This window comes from Apis mellifera, linkage group LG9, assembly GCF_003254395.2.
Source record: "Apis mellifera strain DH4 linkage group LG9, Amel_HAv3.1, whole genome shotgun sequence".
In the NCBI taxonomy this organism is placed as follows: Eukaryota; Metazoa; Arthropoda; class Insecta; order Hymenoptera; family Apidae; genus Apis; species Apis mellifera.
The window spans coordinates 3,423,416-3,439,238 of NC_037646.1; the positions used below are offsets into that span (position 1 = coordinate 3,423,416).

The 15,823-nt window shown below is 35.9% G+C and overlaps 2 protein-coding genes and 1 non-coding gene across 5 annotated transcripts in view; 1 reads left to right on the plus strand and 2 right to left on the minus strand.

Annotated features, from left to right (window-relative positions):
• Positions 1–15,823, minus strand: part of LOC725024 (autophagy-related protein 16-1) — a 572,103-nt gene that overhangs the window by 119,556 nt on the left and 436,724 nt on the right. The gene's annotated exons all lie outside the window — the stretch shown is intronic.
• Positions 10,936–15,823, plus strand: part of LOC413256 — a 206,212-nt gene continuing 201,324 nt past the window's right edge. The window contains exon 1 of the mRNA XM_006558824.3: positions 10,936–11,427. The gene's annotated coding sequence lies outside the window, so the exon portion shown is untranslated. The remainder of the gene's footprint in view (positions 11,428–15,823) is intronic.
• Mir3748 (microRNA 3748) lies at positions 14,965–15,079 on the minus strand. The gene has a single exon (NR_039439.1). It is a non-coding gene; the product is annotated as a microRNA 3748 (primary transcript).

Here is a 15,823-nt window from a genome sequence, read left to right on the forward strand (position 1 = left end):
TGTAACACATTTTGAAATCCGCGAGCGTTAAGATTTATTATTTCGATAAAAGATTTTTTTTTTTAATTTTTTTTGTTTCAGATAGTTTTGAAAAGCTGAGCGCGACCGTTTCGAACGAGATTCGGATTTATTACCTGAATCGCAAGGTAATGAAGAGGGAGAGGGGTCATCGAGATATCGCGAAACAAACTATTCCAGTGCAAGTCGGCCACGCACGATTTGTATATTAAACTGACCCAATTCCAGAACCTGCTGAGCAATGTGTTCTCGCGATCTTTTGCCTCTCGTTTAACCGACAAATGTCTTTCTCAATTGCTTAACTGTGCCCGCCGTTTAGATGAACGTACATAAGATAAGAAATTTTCTACCATTACTTGAGATCGAAATTTAATTGCGCTGATGTATGTAATTGGCTACGTGAAATTCATGCAAACTCATCCCAAAGTTAAAGATATTATTTCGAGGACGAACGTTGTCACGATATTCTGTAGTTACAAAAAAAAAAAAAAAAAAAGAAACTTAAACAAAACAAATCAATATCGTTCCATCCACTGAGTTTTCATACACGAGAGAAAAGAAAAAAAGTATGAAACCTATGAATATTAATAAACAAACTGACGGCGAACGGACGGTGATCGACTTACGGAAGTAAAATAACAATCGAATTAATAAAAAAAAATTAATAAAAGATTTTTCATCGATATCCTCGTCGTGCAAAGATCTTCATAACGGGTGACCTTCGCGACACGCGAAATACAATTATAATTGTACAGTTGTACCATTATAACCTCAACCACCACCAACACAAACCTGTTTCCCGTCGTTGTGTTTCCACAACAATGGAACTGTGCTCGCTCATTTTTTTTTTTCCTTTCTGCGTAATAAATAAAACGCGGGGTAACGGGAACATTAATCAATTTAAGCCCAGCCGCGAGATGGGTTAACAAATTATTTTCAAAGAAGGCGGCCGCGCTTTAAGATGGCGATATAAGCTGGTTTTCGAAAAATATTCCGCATAACTCGGTATAACGAATGGTGACAACCGTGAAACTCATCGCGAAAAATCAACGCGTTTCTAGTGTGCCGTGCACGTAGTAGTAGTTTTGCGTGCGCGTTAATAGTTTCCCTCCTTGTGCACACACGTTACAAGAGGGGTTACGTTCTTGATGCTCAGATAAATCTGGCGACATACAGATAAGTATCTGATGGTGTACAGACGAAGAGGAAGGGAGTTATGCGGATTTTTTCCTCCACGCTCCCCCCACCCTGGCCCCGTTCTATCCCTAGGCAGGCTTATCAAGGGGACACCGTGTTTGCCGGCACCGGAACTGATGAGGTCTTTAGCTGCCGCCTCCCGCCTGATGGATGGAGGGGTTTATACCGCGCCTGTAAACCTTCCCTTTCATAAAGATCCATAAGCAGGATTACAAACAGACTCAATTAGGCTGCAACGTCGAGGCGGGGGGCATGGTTGGGGGCGAAGGCCTCGAAAACCCTCTCTGAAAAGAGATTCGCGCGATTTTCTTTATGGGGAGGAATGGAATATTTCTTTTTTTTTTCTTCTTCCTCGAGAAGGGAAAAAAAAATAGGAAGATCGGCTTTGAAAGAGCAACACGGTTTTTCTTGGCTCGCGCCCTACTTTGCCGTGGCAGAGAATCGAAGGGGATGAAGAGGGGAGGAGGGAGATGAAGCGTTGGAGGAAAAGTTGGATGGTGAAAAAAAAATAAAGGGTCACGAGGAAGCTTTTATAACGTAACACGGTCACTAATCGCTTTTCACCTGTCGTAAAGTTGGGCCAGCGGTGAGGTAATTTATCGAGGATACCGAGGTGAACGCGTAATTACTCATAAACAGAGGCTTTGTGACGAGTTACGCTTGCCTTTCTCTTTTAGTCGTACAGCCAGAGCCACGTTCCTGGCATACCTGCCATCGAGCTAAATATTTGACAGAGGTGTCGAAAAATGTAGAAAGTAGTACTCGAGACGAGGAATTAAATAATTTATTCGTTTGAAAATTGGCGGGAAAAAATCGGGTTTCTTTGGACGATTTTTTCGTGGAGATTGATGGATATTGTTGGTAAATTTTTTAGTTTTCGATCTATCTTAAAATATCTTTGATTTTTATTTTTATTTAACAATAATTTGATCGTAAATAAGATATATTATTCGGAGAAAAAAGTCTATTCCAGTTGTAATAAATTCCGGTTGATATATCGGTTACACGTTACAAACAAGTAGGGAACTTCAGGATTTGAATACCCTATCGTTTAGAATCCTATATTTTGTCGCATTTAAAGCGGTCTAAACACGCGTCTGTGTGTCGCTAGTACATTTAGCGTTGGAATAGTTGCCATGGTTTTGAATAGCTGCTATTAAGCCGCGATAGCAAACATTTGTACTGCGTTTTACCGCTTCGTTTCTTTCTTTATAATTCTACGATCATTTTGATTTTTGATCTTTTAAAATATTGTTTAAAAATTACTTTTCCATGTGTCAATCGATATATTGAAATGTTCGATACGATTTACATAATTTTTGAAATGTATTTTCATTAAGTAAACTATATAGATAATTGATATTCGTTGTAAAGATTCTTCTTGATGATAATATATATATAAAAAATTATAATTGTTACAAATAGAAACGTTTTGATTTTTATTATATACAAATTCACAATTTTAAGATTTCATATCGGTTCAATTATTTTTATAACAATTACTATTAACTAGGTTATATTATTATTCAAAAATTTCAAAAGAAATTAGTTTAAATAATTTTTTAGACTAGTAATATTAAAATTAACAATATAATAAAGATAGGAGTGGAAAAGTTTAAAATTAAAAGTAGAAAGTGGAAAAAAATCGATACTAAAAAAAAAATGATTTCACAATTTTTTCAATTTAATATTACTATTAACTTATATTATTATTCAAAGATTTCAAAAGAAGTTAGTTTAAATAATTTTTTAGACTAGTAATATTAAAATTAACAATATAATAAAGATAGGAGTGGAAAAGTTTAAAATTAAAAGTAGAAAGTGGAAAGAAATAATCGATACTAAAAAAAAAATTTCACAATTTTTTCAAATATTGTTCAATACTCGTTCGTTGAAAGATCCCATAAAGAAATTCGTACACGTATAAAGCAAATACGGAATTGATAAAATATCCAATATTCGTGCAACTAAAATCGACTTCGCCACAAATTTCACTTTTATATATATATACATATACCGTTATAAAAACAAAACAAAAAAAAAATAACAATTCAACAAAACTATTCGAAGGATCGAAATCAATATTACAACAATAACAAACTTCGCCACCAGACGAAACATTGTTAGATTACAAAAAAAAAAAAAAAATTATTTCACGAACGCACGTGTACCCTGATACCGATTAAAATGCACCTATCAGCGAAAATGTATTTTTTTCCCTCTTTCTCTTCCTTTCTTTTTTTTCCCCTCTCCTCCCCCCTTTCTTTCCTTCCTTTTTTTATCGGTTTTCAACTCGATTTCACGAGATCAATAGATACCAATGTACGTCAAAGCTGGATAAAACTATTACATCGGATTCCCGCCTGCTTTTTGTTGAATTAACGCAGATAGGATGTATCAAGCGGACAGCGTGTATAAATGTACATAAAAGTGGGAGAGGAAGAGGAGGAGGCGCAAGAGAGGAGGGGAGGGAAGGTCGGCCAACGTCAAAAACGCAAAGCGTACGAGCGAAGTGTTAGCCGACAAATCAATACTACACTCGGACGAAACAATAGAATGGGCAAAGTGTCGCTGCATCGAGTATGTGCCAACAGACTAATGAAAACAGGGAGGCCAGGGCCCTGTCGTACAAAAGTTAATGATGTTATAAACACACTGTACCGTTTCCAAAAGGGCTTCGTTAGCTCATGTTATTTCTTTCTATTTTTTTTTCTCCCCCCTCTTTTTTCCTTTTATTCAGTCCGCCGAACAAATTCGATCGCGCGCACGTAAATATTGTCCCTCGTGTCGTTGCGAGAGAGAAGGGGAGGGGAAGGGATAGTCGAGGGATGGGGTCACGAATGTAAACTCGGCCGAGAGAAGAAATTCTATCGTCTTTCGATTTGTTTGGGGAAAAAGGGGTGGACCATTGTACCTCTCCCTCCTTCACCCCTCCTCGATCGAAAAATACGGAGGAATCCGTAAAAATAGGGTCGACGCATTATTCGACGATCTGTGCTTGTTTAGAAGATGATACGGATTTAATGGAATCAAGAGTGGCCAATTCTCTCCAATAAGGGAAGTATTTTTCGAAGGGCTGCTTTGATGGTAGAATTTAACAGTGATTTTAGTAATTGATGGTGTCTGTTTTAATTAATTCTTTGGGGGAAGTAAATAAAATATATATGAAAGTGAGAATAAAACTCTTATTTCTTAATTTTTATTCAATCTGAGAATATTATGAAATTATACAATAATCTCACTCGAAATATTTTTAAGTTAGGAGTTTAAGGAGTTATTGTTAAAAGTATCCAACTTTATGAAATGTTGTTGATTAAATTGTATTACTAATTATTTCTATATTTTTAATTTTAGGGGACGATTTCGAGAAAATATCCTCGATTTCGTCGCTTATTATTTTAATATGGAGGAAGAGGGTCACTACTTGTTAATAATTGGTATTATTATTCGTTGATGAGTATTTATTATCGACCTCCTGTTATATTTATTACCAGGAAAGAAAGAACATTTACGATACACGTCCTGTTAAAACGTATTGTAACGCACCGTTTTAATAAAAACCTTCCCTCGTATGATTTTAAATTCTTTGAAGCGTTAACGCGTTAATCGCACGATAAAGTAACGGTATCTTATCAGAGGTCTGAAATATTAAGTGTTGCATCGAGTCATAATCACACGAAACCAGTTAAATTGCTTACTGCAAGTATCGAAATGATCGAACTATTTCATAAGAAATTACTTAATGTTTGTTCGTATGTGCATGCTTTCACGTTAAACTGAAATAAATGCATTGATAATAAAGGATTCTCGAGGAGGATGGGATGTTATGGCAAGGTTGTAATAATTCTAGTTCTGGAACGAAAGTGAAAATTGCAGAAGAGGATTGGATTCTCATTTTATAAAATGATTCGTGTATTTAATACACCTATCCAGTGATCCTTTTATTTGTTTCCTTTTCTATGAGCAACATATCAAGACAACATATGGGAAGATATCTATCAATGATTTATATGAGAAATAATTAACGCCGTTACCGAGGCTAAACGTGAAGAGATATAGGTGTTAATAGAGACAGAGTGTTAAACCATTAATTTTCAAATCGTTTTAAATTATTATATTATAAATGGAAAAGTGTAAATGTGTTTCACAATATTTTAAATGAAAGTTATATTATATATATATGTACAAAAAATCATGGAACTATTAAAGAATCATTAAGACATCTTCTTTAAAATATTAGAATATTAATACATGGAAGAAGAAAAGAAGATTCATAGAATTCTAATTCCAATGATGAAATATAAACAAAATGAAACAGAACTTAATATAAATACTTTCCAGATAAACACTTACTTCTAAGTTACATAGAATATAAAGGAATATCAACAAAAGTGACATATTGTAGAATAATTGATTTCAAAGTGGAATATTTAAAACTTTCTTTGATCTTCAGATAACTCATAACGTATCTTCTTCATCATGAACTACATAAATTTCAATCACATCATTTTTCACTTCATCAAACAGATGAAAATCACATTCCAATGGTTTAGTGTTACAAGCTGGACACTCCCATAGTTTACATTGAAATTTATGCAACAACTTTTGTGTCACAGCTGTGGAATGTGGTCAATCTTTCTTCGTGGCATTCATTGTTAATTTCAAACGACTTTCAAACGACTTTACACTTCATATATAATGAACAAATTAACAGTTAGAAATACTTTTCTCTGATATCACATTAGAGAATATTTTTTTAAAAATAAAACACTTTTTATCACAACGTGATATACCACTCTTAAAGATAGACATCCATCTCCATGTTACCACGTAGCTAAATGTTCTTTCCAGTCGGTTTCAAAACGAATCTTTCGGTCGTTAAACCGAATACACATACATTTGTTACATGCATCCTTAACAGCATGCATTGCACGTACTAACTAGCCCTGGTTTAGGCGATTATAGCCATGGCTATTGCGACGATTGGCGAATGGTTTGCGGTATGATTCTACCTACCAGAATATCCTATTAAATATCATGAGGTATTGAATGCAGTTTGTAATATTTGTACAATGCAATTTCTTTGGAAGACAATACTTGTTTCTGTAACTTTATGGAACTTGCTAAAAGTAGATGGAAAGGAATTGCTATGATAATAATAATTGTAACTTTATTAATTAATTTAATTAAAGTTAAAATACAATGTGATATATATTCATATTGTCATAATAATAAAATTTTGATAATTGAGAAAAATCTTTAAATAAATCAATATCAAAATATCGATACAATAAATTTTCTAATCGTACAACTTGTATAAATCTCGTCTACAATATGTTTTAAAATAACAATATGAATATGTCTCGATAAAACGCACAGCAATCTCTAAACGAAGAGCGAGGCTGTTACTCTCGAACGTGGGTGCATGAAAAGTCGGTGCAATAAGGAAATATCCAATAAAGTCGGCCCACACATACCACCGAGATTTTGCAATTCATGCAAATTATAAATTTTTACACACGCATCCGTCGACGAGTATCACGACAAAGAGAGAAACAAGGAATTCTCGAAAACGAAGAATTTACGAAGAATGATTTCCAACTAAAAACTTTTAATCTTTTCTTCAATAATTCCATGTATTCTCTATCTCTGATGAAAGTGATCCTTCGAGAAAGATGTATTTAATTCTACTATCCAACTTATCTCGTTCCATCTTTTTAAACGTCTCTGATTACCAGATCCTCTGACGCAGCATATATAACAAGAATTGTTTCGTTTCTTCAAATTTCGTTGTCGAAGAACATTCCGTCATCTTGAACGAGGGATAAAAGGGAATTAAGAAAAGAAAAGAGAAAGAAATGGTTAATGAGAAGCATCGACTTGTTCACGTTTTCCATTAACTCGTCTATAGGTTATCTAATAAATATCTGCCCGTTCGATATTGGTTGAAATTAGCATATTAACTAGCGCCACCTTAATTTATCGCCGCTTAAGTGCATTTTGATTTATCACGAACTACAATCATTTTAATAGCATCGTTTTAACTTTACCATCAAGTAGATCCTCAAGTAGATATAATTTATTTCTAAGAAAATAATTATTTTTATAATAAATTGTATACATTTTTTTTATATTCTACATATTTCCAAATCCGTATATTAATTAATTTTCTCAATTATCCAATTCCATGCTCACGTTCGAATTCAAATTTTCCTCGATCAAAGTTCAAGTATGATGAAACGATTTGTAACATTTCGAATTATTTTTATCGGCCAGTACAAGGCCAATAACCAGATTCTTCACAAATCCTGACTTAATCACACGTAACTTATTCATCACAAGAGCGTTTCAATCGGCTTAAGCTCGCTCGAAATTAATCGTCCACCCAAGGAAGGGGGGGCCACGCCGCTTAACAGAAACGCCCGTTTCAGCCACGACGCGAAGCGTAACCTTCGAGCGACAACAAGAGAATGCAGAGAGCGCCACAAGCTCGTTACAAGCCGAAACTATTACGCGATGGCGCTGTTGCCCGACACCGATGATCTCTGAAACGGTGACGCGAATCTCATTGAACCGCTTATTGTCCTCGATCACACAAATTCCCATCGCCTCTAATTTAAGCCGGATAGACGCGAGATTTTCAAGTGGCCAACAAGTGATCCATGACTCGATTCGACTTGACGAGTGTGAACGATATATCTATATATATATATATAAAGAAGGAACGGCGAAGCTTTCGAACAGGTTGCACGGACAAGATCCCACTTGACGTTTCCACGAGACGAACCGGTAGTGTTGCGCGAACTGGAGATTTATAGCGTCCGTTTCACTACATTTTAATGCGGCTTATTCGAGAATTGGATCACGTTCGCCGGCAATCATTTACGATATTATTTTAAACGATAATATCGGTCGGTCTAGGCGAATTCGTTTTTATCAACCGCGTTCGAGCCAGCGTTCTATCCACGGATCGCCTATCGAGGGGGCATGTAATTACGGAATCGGAAACGTAAGAAGAAGAAGAAGGGGCTCTTCTGTGTTTATTATGGCCACGAGCTTCTCTTTGATCCCGATCCTTTGATATGATAAAGTAATGTCGTATGTTCGCCGGAGAATTGGCGCGAGAAGTACGCTCGTGACTAGAATAGCTATTTTGCTCGCACGGATTATGCAGCGTTGGGAAGTCGGCGGATACGAATCGCGCTGGAGAAATAGATTAGCTCGTTGTTGCATGAATTTTGAAATTTATCTCCCGCCGCCGTTACAGGAGTAAGCGATCCTAGATTCTCCCTCTTTTAGACGATTGCCTGTTGTTAAATTATTTTATTCATTATGTGAATATATCTTAATAAATTTTTTAAAATTATTATTAATTACTTTTGATATGTGCATTGTGACGATATGAATTCGATGATATTTACATATTTGAAAGATTATCAGTTTAGCTTATTATTTGAATATTCAAATATTATAAAATATCGAATAAGTAAGAATAATCTTTAATTTCGAGAAAAATTGGTTGAAGTGATTATTTTGGAGGAAATGCAAAATGTAACAGAGACATAATTGAAATAATTGGAACAGTAGTTGGAGTGAAAGTATCGAGGGCACTTGTGAATAAATATGCACAACAAATAATTAGAACTCTATCCTACTTGATTATAAAATAGCAAAGTAAGGTTGCAATATTGAAAATATGGGATCTCAGCAAAAATAATGCAACTGCATATCCTTTATCCATGAATCATCATCACGACGAAGAATTATGAATGAAAATAAAAAAAAAAATGTATAAATAATACAAGCAAATATGTGAAAATATTATTGTTAATAAAGGATGATTAATTGAAAATTAAATTAAATAAATGTTATTTTTTAAGGAAAGAATTGTGATTGAAAATAAAAAAAAAATGTAGGATAAATGTTCTTAGAACATTTTATGAAAATCAGAGTGAAAATAGGATCAAAAAATTTTCTCACCTGGAATGTTCCACGCGTGGAAAGATCGTGGAGAATCTTGCAGTTTGAATTTTTAAGTCGTAACGAAACACTTTCAGCAGACACGTACGTTTTCAGAAATTGGAACGTACTTCCAATGGAAGCAAAAACTAGAGGAAAGACGTTCTGAGAATATCAATTGCAAGAATGTGGTTTCATTTCAAGATCTAATAATAAAACTTAACAATTGAATTGGCCAGTTTTATCATATTCGAATTTATATTGAATATAAAGTTTGTAAAATTTAGCAGCTATGATAATTTAAATCGTAATGGAATAATAATTTTAGTGAGAAACGTGTAAGATATTTAATAAGTGGATAAATATTATAAGGATATTAAAAAATTAAAAAGATGATACATTGTAAATTATTTTATGCATTTATTACTTATTAATTTAATTCGAAACAACAGTGATAATTTTCGTAAAAAAATTCAAAAAATTGTAGACAAGTAGAAAAAGATCGTTGATTATGAATAATGAAAAAAAATTATGAAGAATATTACAAAGAGATTGTTAACAATAATGGAGAATATTATAACAAAATCAATACGAATTTTACAACGATAAAAATAAAAAAGAAAAGGGAAAAATTACTTCTGACACGATATTTGAAATTATTAATACACAATCTCTTTCGAAACATGCAGAAATTACAATCCCCGCGCGTCACGAATACGCTACGTTAAAAACTGTAATTAAAGAAATGGCGAGTCGTTTATCACACTTCTCGTGTATTATCGCGCAATTATTTATTCCGAACTCTATTGAAGCAAAATGTGGAAGAAACTAACGGCAACGAAAGTAAATTTCAAATCCAAGTGTATAACACTTCGAAGTTTGTAACATGAGACGTTATCCAGTTACCAACGATCAAGAGAGAGTAAACTGGGGAAATAAAAAGATTATTTGATAAATAATCGTATCGTCCATTTCATCAATATCAATTTTTTTTGTAATTATAATAAATTCATCCCATGTTTCATTCATTTTTGTAACATTTCGAATGAATTATCATTCAGGATTCCAACTTTGAAAAGAAATTGAAAAAAAACTTTCTGATAAATCATTATCTTTATTCTTCTACTTCACACGAATATTATTATTTTTCGAATCGAAACGAATTTTGCACGAAACGCGAGTGCATAATGAGGGTGATCGAACATCTTCAAAATATCATAAAAAAAAAAAAAAAAAAAAAAAAGAAAAACTTCGCTCGTATAAACGCTATTTCTATCAAACTATCTATTCCTTCAGGAAGCCATAAACCATCTTCAATTACATTGCCAATCAACAACAAGCCGTTCACACCATCGCATTCTTCAATTAACATCTACACGAATCGAGATTCGAAACACACGCGTCTGAAAAAAAAAAAAAAGAAAATCATACTATCCTTACTAGCCTTTGGGCGTGGAAATATCAACGGAGAGGAAGTTAGCCCGCTCGTTAAGAAAAAATAATTGAAATACGTTTCCCACCTCCAGGAACCACGACGAACCTATCCATTTACCGTCCAAAGACCTTAAAAACCGCGGACAAGGAGGGGGGGGCGGGGGCAGGGGCAAGGCCAGGAACCCAAAAGGTTCATCATTCCGCGGAACCGCGGAAGCGCAGAGCCGGTGAACGTACTTGAAATCACACCGAGCCGTCCGAATCGCGGGGGCCTTCCGTCCTCCCCCACCACTCTCTCTCTCTCCCTCCCCTCTTCTTCTAGCGCGAGCACATCCACCGTCCCCTCCCCCTTCTCCTTTGCACAGAAACGTCCCGTCGCACTAATAATTCGTGAGTACGTTGCGGTGATGTTGAGCATTCCACCTGCCAACAGCAACCGGGCACATCCCCCCACCTGGTGGATACCTGGCAGGAAAAGTGGCCGCACGCCTTGCAATCCCAGCATTTCTGTGTTGGTTGTGGCCGTGAACGGGGCTCAAGTCCAAGGGCACGTGAGGGAGAGAGAGAGAGTGAGAGAGACTGGGAGAGAGAGGAAGAGAGGGAGAGAAAGAGAGAGAGAGGGAGAGAGAAAACATCGAGAGTGCCTACGACAGTCTATCTCGCGTGCGAGATCAACCAACCGTCCGTTTGGTTCGCCGTCGAACTCACCCTGTGAGTGTTCCGTCAACCGTCTTCCGACCGGGCCCTGCAAACGAAGCGCTCAGTCCGCTATTGGAGGCGCGCAGAGAGGGCTGGCAGCACATCTACATCCGCCACTAGGTACGTAGTAAGCTTCTTCTTCACTTCGAAACAACCTTCCGTTTAAATTGTGACAAGTTGTCACGCAACCCAATTTTAATTTAGTCGAGGGTGATGATTGGAGGGAGATTTATCCTCGTAGATCTTTGCCACGAGGCGAGTGGATAGAACATTGTCGAGTCAGTTAGTTAGAAGGGGAGGGAGAAAAATCGGATCCTTTCGAGTGGACTCTCTTTTTTCCTTCTTCTTCAATTAAAAAAAATTCGTGCCTGCCTCGAATTTTTCCATTTCGCGTTTTCACGTCTCGCCGAACGGTGGACGAGACTGTCTGTATTCTCAATATAAAATCGATAAGACCCATCCGCGACGGTTATACCTATCCACTCTACCCGCTATCCACCGGGATAGCGGGAAAACAATTTTCCACCTCGATGATTCCGCCCACTCGAGAGAATTTTCGGCATTTCTGCCCTCCAACGCTGGATTGCGAATAATTGATCGCTAACGGAAAGTGCGTCATATATATATACATATACACGATAGAGAGACAATGGCCAATAATCCGACAGATCTATTCTTCCGCTTTTTCTGATCGTCAAAAAAAAAAGAAACAGTCATTAGAAGTATCGTTGCGCGATACAACGAGGAGGAAAGACTTTTGTCTGAGTGTAGGCCAAGATTAGAGAAAAAAGGAAAAGTGCAGAAGCAGTTTGTTAGGAGACGTCGGTGATTCGTTTCCACGTGAAAGGGTGTCCGCTACGATTGTTTTTCCTCAATCGTGGCTCGCCTCCATCATTTTGACGGATCACTCTTCATTCTCTCTTCGTCCTCTGAGCTACGAATATTTCTCTGGAAAGGAAGGAGAGAAGAGGAAGGGTTGTTGCGGTCGAGAACAAGAGATAGACTTCGATAGATGGTTTTATACGTATATATCCACTGTGTGTGATATTCAATTCTTGGTTGCGCCAAGGTATTTGCAAGAAAATCGGTTCCTGTAATTACCTTAATGAATGGTAACAAAGGCAAAGTGGCTTTATATACACCGAGCGGCGATATTATGCTCTCTCTCTCTCTCTCTCTCTTTCTCATCGGTAGTCGGTCTTTCTCCCTTCTTGCTCCTTTTTGGTCTATACTGCAAACCTCCTCCTCCTCCTTCTACCAGCCAACTAAGACCGTTTCCTTCCCCATTACATTGTGGCGAACTGTTCGACTAACTTTGAAATAATTAGTCCGGATAATGAAGTTCAGCTGCACAATGGCCTTAGCTGCGCAGGGTAATGAGATTCATCCTCAACCCACACCCCTGCAACCCTCGTTCTCCTGTGATATTGATTACTTAAAGCCCTTCAATGGTTTTACAAGAGACTTAAGGGATAGGGGAGGGAGAAGGGAGGCAGGCGTATCAATCTTATCATCCTTGAGCGGAGGGCAGCGTCATTTTCGCGCCTCGTGTGCGTGACGTTAATTCTATCGTTAATTAAATATGCAAGAAAGAAGGGATCGCGTTGAATCGGGCGCGTTGCATCTTCATCCCGACAAAGCCATCTTTCGAGAGTAATTATCTGGATTCACGGTACTCGATCGATGATAAAATCGGCGATTAAACACGATTATTTTTTTTTGACTCGAGGTATTCAGCTATTATATGCTTCTTTATATGAAAAAGAAAGAATATAGTGAATAATTTAGTTATTTTTTTTTTAGCGTCTCGAGTTTATCTTCTATTCTATTTTTGATAAAAATAATTCTGTGTATCAGAATTAGAGAGAAGGACCAAGGGAAAGAAATTTAAGATACATTTTCCCTTGGTATCGTGCAGTTAATTGAGCGAGGGAGAAACCAAGCAAACGTTGTACATACACACCATTTCTCAGATAACTTATCGATAATGTTCATCGTTATCGAACGCTGCTCCTCCTCCACCTCCACCTCCTCCGTCTCCCAAGTGGCGAGCAACAATTCTTGCGATTCGCAAACGAGGCTATCGTAAACCATAAGGAAGAAATTCCTCCCGTTTCTTGGGTTGCGAAACGATTAAGCGATAAAACAAGCGGCCTTTATCGTTCGCCAAAATCCGAGAAATCCTTCTGCATCCTAGGCAACGCTGGCTCTTAACGCTCTGATTCCATCGTTAATCACACGAAGATACGGAAAAGTGTTTCTTGTTTGTCGTCGAGAGATAAAATATTTACAGATCGTTCACCGTTATATATATATATCGTTAGAAAGATATCCAACATTTTATAATGTAATTTCGCATAATCACGAAGCTTGTTGAACAGCTTGCTCCAATTATTCGAAGCGGATATGATATTAATGAGAATTGAGGAATCGTTGGATATAGTTTAGAAAATTTACAAATATATTTCTATGTTGAAATAATTTTGTGATATTGAATACAATCGTATCTTCTACTTTCAATAACCAGGAAATATCGTCTCATTGTTGATAAAGCGAAATCTTATCGTAAATCGAGGATGTCCTTCTATTACCAGCTGCCCGAGTTAGTATTATTAAGCGCAGGGAAATTTAATGGAATTCAACTTTAACGAAGAGAAAGAGATCGCCTCGGCCCGGAAACCGTTCCAATTCCACGGCTAATCGAGCGAGGAAGGAAGAATCGACGAGGCAGGCCGCCGTGTATATCTTGTGGCTTATCGTCTCGGGCTATCGATAAAGTTTATCATTAAACACGAGTTCGCCGAAACGGTTAACAATCCGTTACAAGTTTATTTGAGACGATGCTCGAATAAAATTCTCTCCTTTCATCTTCCTCTTCTCGGTCAGACCATATTAATAATAAATTTGCGATAAAGGCAAATCTTTTCTGAAATTTTGATATTGAACTTTGAAAAAGAAACAGGCCAACTCGATCGTGAATTCAAGAGTAGATAGAGTTTATAGAGAAATGGTGAAATCAATCTTGACTTTGGATGCTTTGATCTTGCAACAAAATATATGATCATTCAAAGAGTGATTGAAGAGGATAGGATAATTTCGGTTAATTTGTTTGGGGATATTTTTAATTTAAATTCAATCTCAAGATATGTTTATTTCTTTTGGGAATAAATTCTGAAATCTTATATTTGAGAGATTAATTTTTCTTATGCATTCATATATTTCATGATGTATTTAGCTGTTAACTGAATTAGAAAAAAATTTGTTTATTCAGAATTGGCTCTTCTTTCTGTTTTATTATTGTTTTATTAAAGTAAACCTGATTTATGTGTAATTTATCATTATTGTTACAATAATCTTTCAATTACACTTGATTAGTTTACAGAATGACATTTACTTAATACTTAATAACTTGCAATAAATTTTATCATCTGTTTCAGTATATTAATATTAATTACAGATATTCATTTCTCAAATTAAAATACAATTAAATTTTCCAGGAGTCAACAAAAATTTTTTACTTTTCGAAATTTCGTTCAATTCTGACTTGATTAATCGCTCGACCATGCGAAATTTTCCTTTCAAAATTATTCGATGGGAGAACAGGGCAATAGAATATATTGAAATAAATTTCCGCGATAAATAGAGATGCACACGTAAGGGAGGCTTTTAATTTGGAAATTGCAAGTTTTACTTTGAAACGGACGCCTAACGAGGACTGCTATCGACACGTTCCATCTGTGTAAAATTATTCTCCCCGCACAAAGTAACCGACTTTTGAAATAATTGTAGTAATCCCTGTTACGCACGATTTAAAATAACATGTTTACGAAGCAAAATGTTATCCCATTAGTGATACAACATTATATATATTCTTGCAATTTTTATAATTTTAGAAATACCATTTTGACACTTGTTTGATTTCGTTTAAAGAATAGGAAATAAATGACAAGTAAATCTATATTATCGATCGAGCGTAGACGTCTTAATAAAAAAAATCTCGAGTACGAATGATGGATACTTTGAACTGTTTGAATTGTTAAGGTTCCCATTAATGGTACAATATTACATTATTCTTGCAATTTTTATAATTTTCGGAATACTACTTTGACACTTGTTTAATCTCGTTTAAATAAATCGGAAATAAATGACAAGTAAATCTATATTATCGATCGAGCGCAGACGTCTTAATAAAGAAACGAAATCTCGAGTACGAATGATGGATACTTTGAACATTGTTAACATTGTTTTCCGTTAGTGGTACAACATTGTATTATTCTTACAATTTTTATAATTTTCGGAATACCACTTTGACACTTTTTTAATCTCGTTTAAAGAATCGTTTCGAATATTCTCCGATTTAGAATCGGCAATAAGCGGCAAGTAAATCTATATTATCGATCGAGCGCAGACGTCTTAATAAAGAGCGAGTGAAACGAAATCTCGAGTACGAATGATGGATACTTTGAACATTGTTAAGGTAATCCGTCAGTAAACTTTTGCCGCTCGCAGGAGGAAC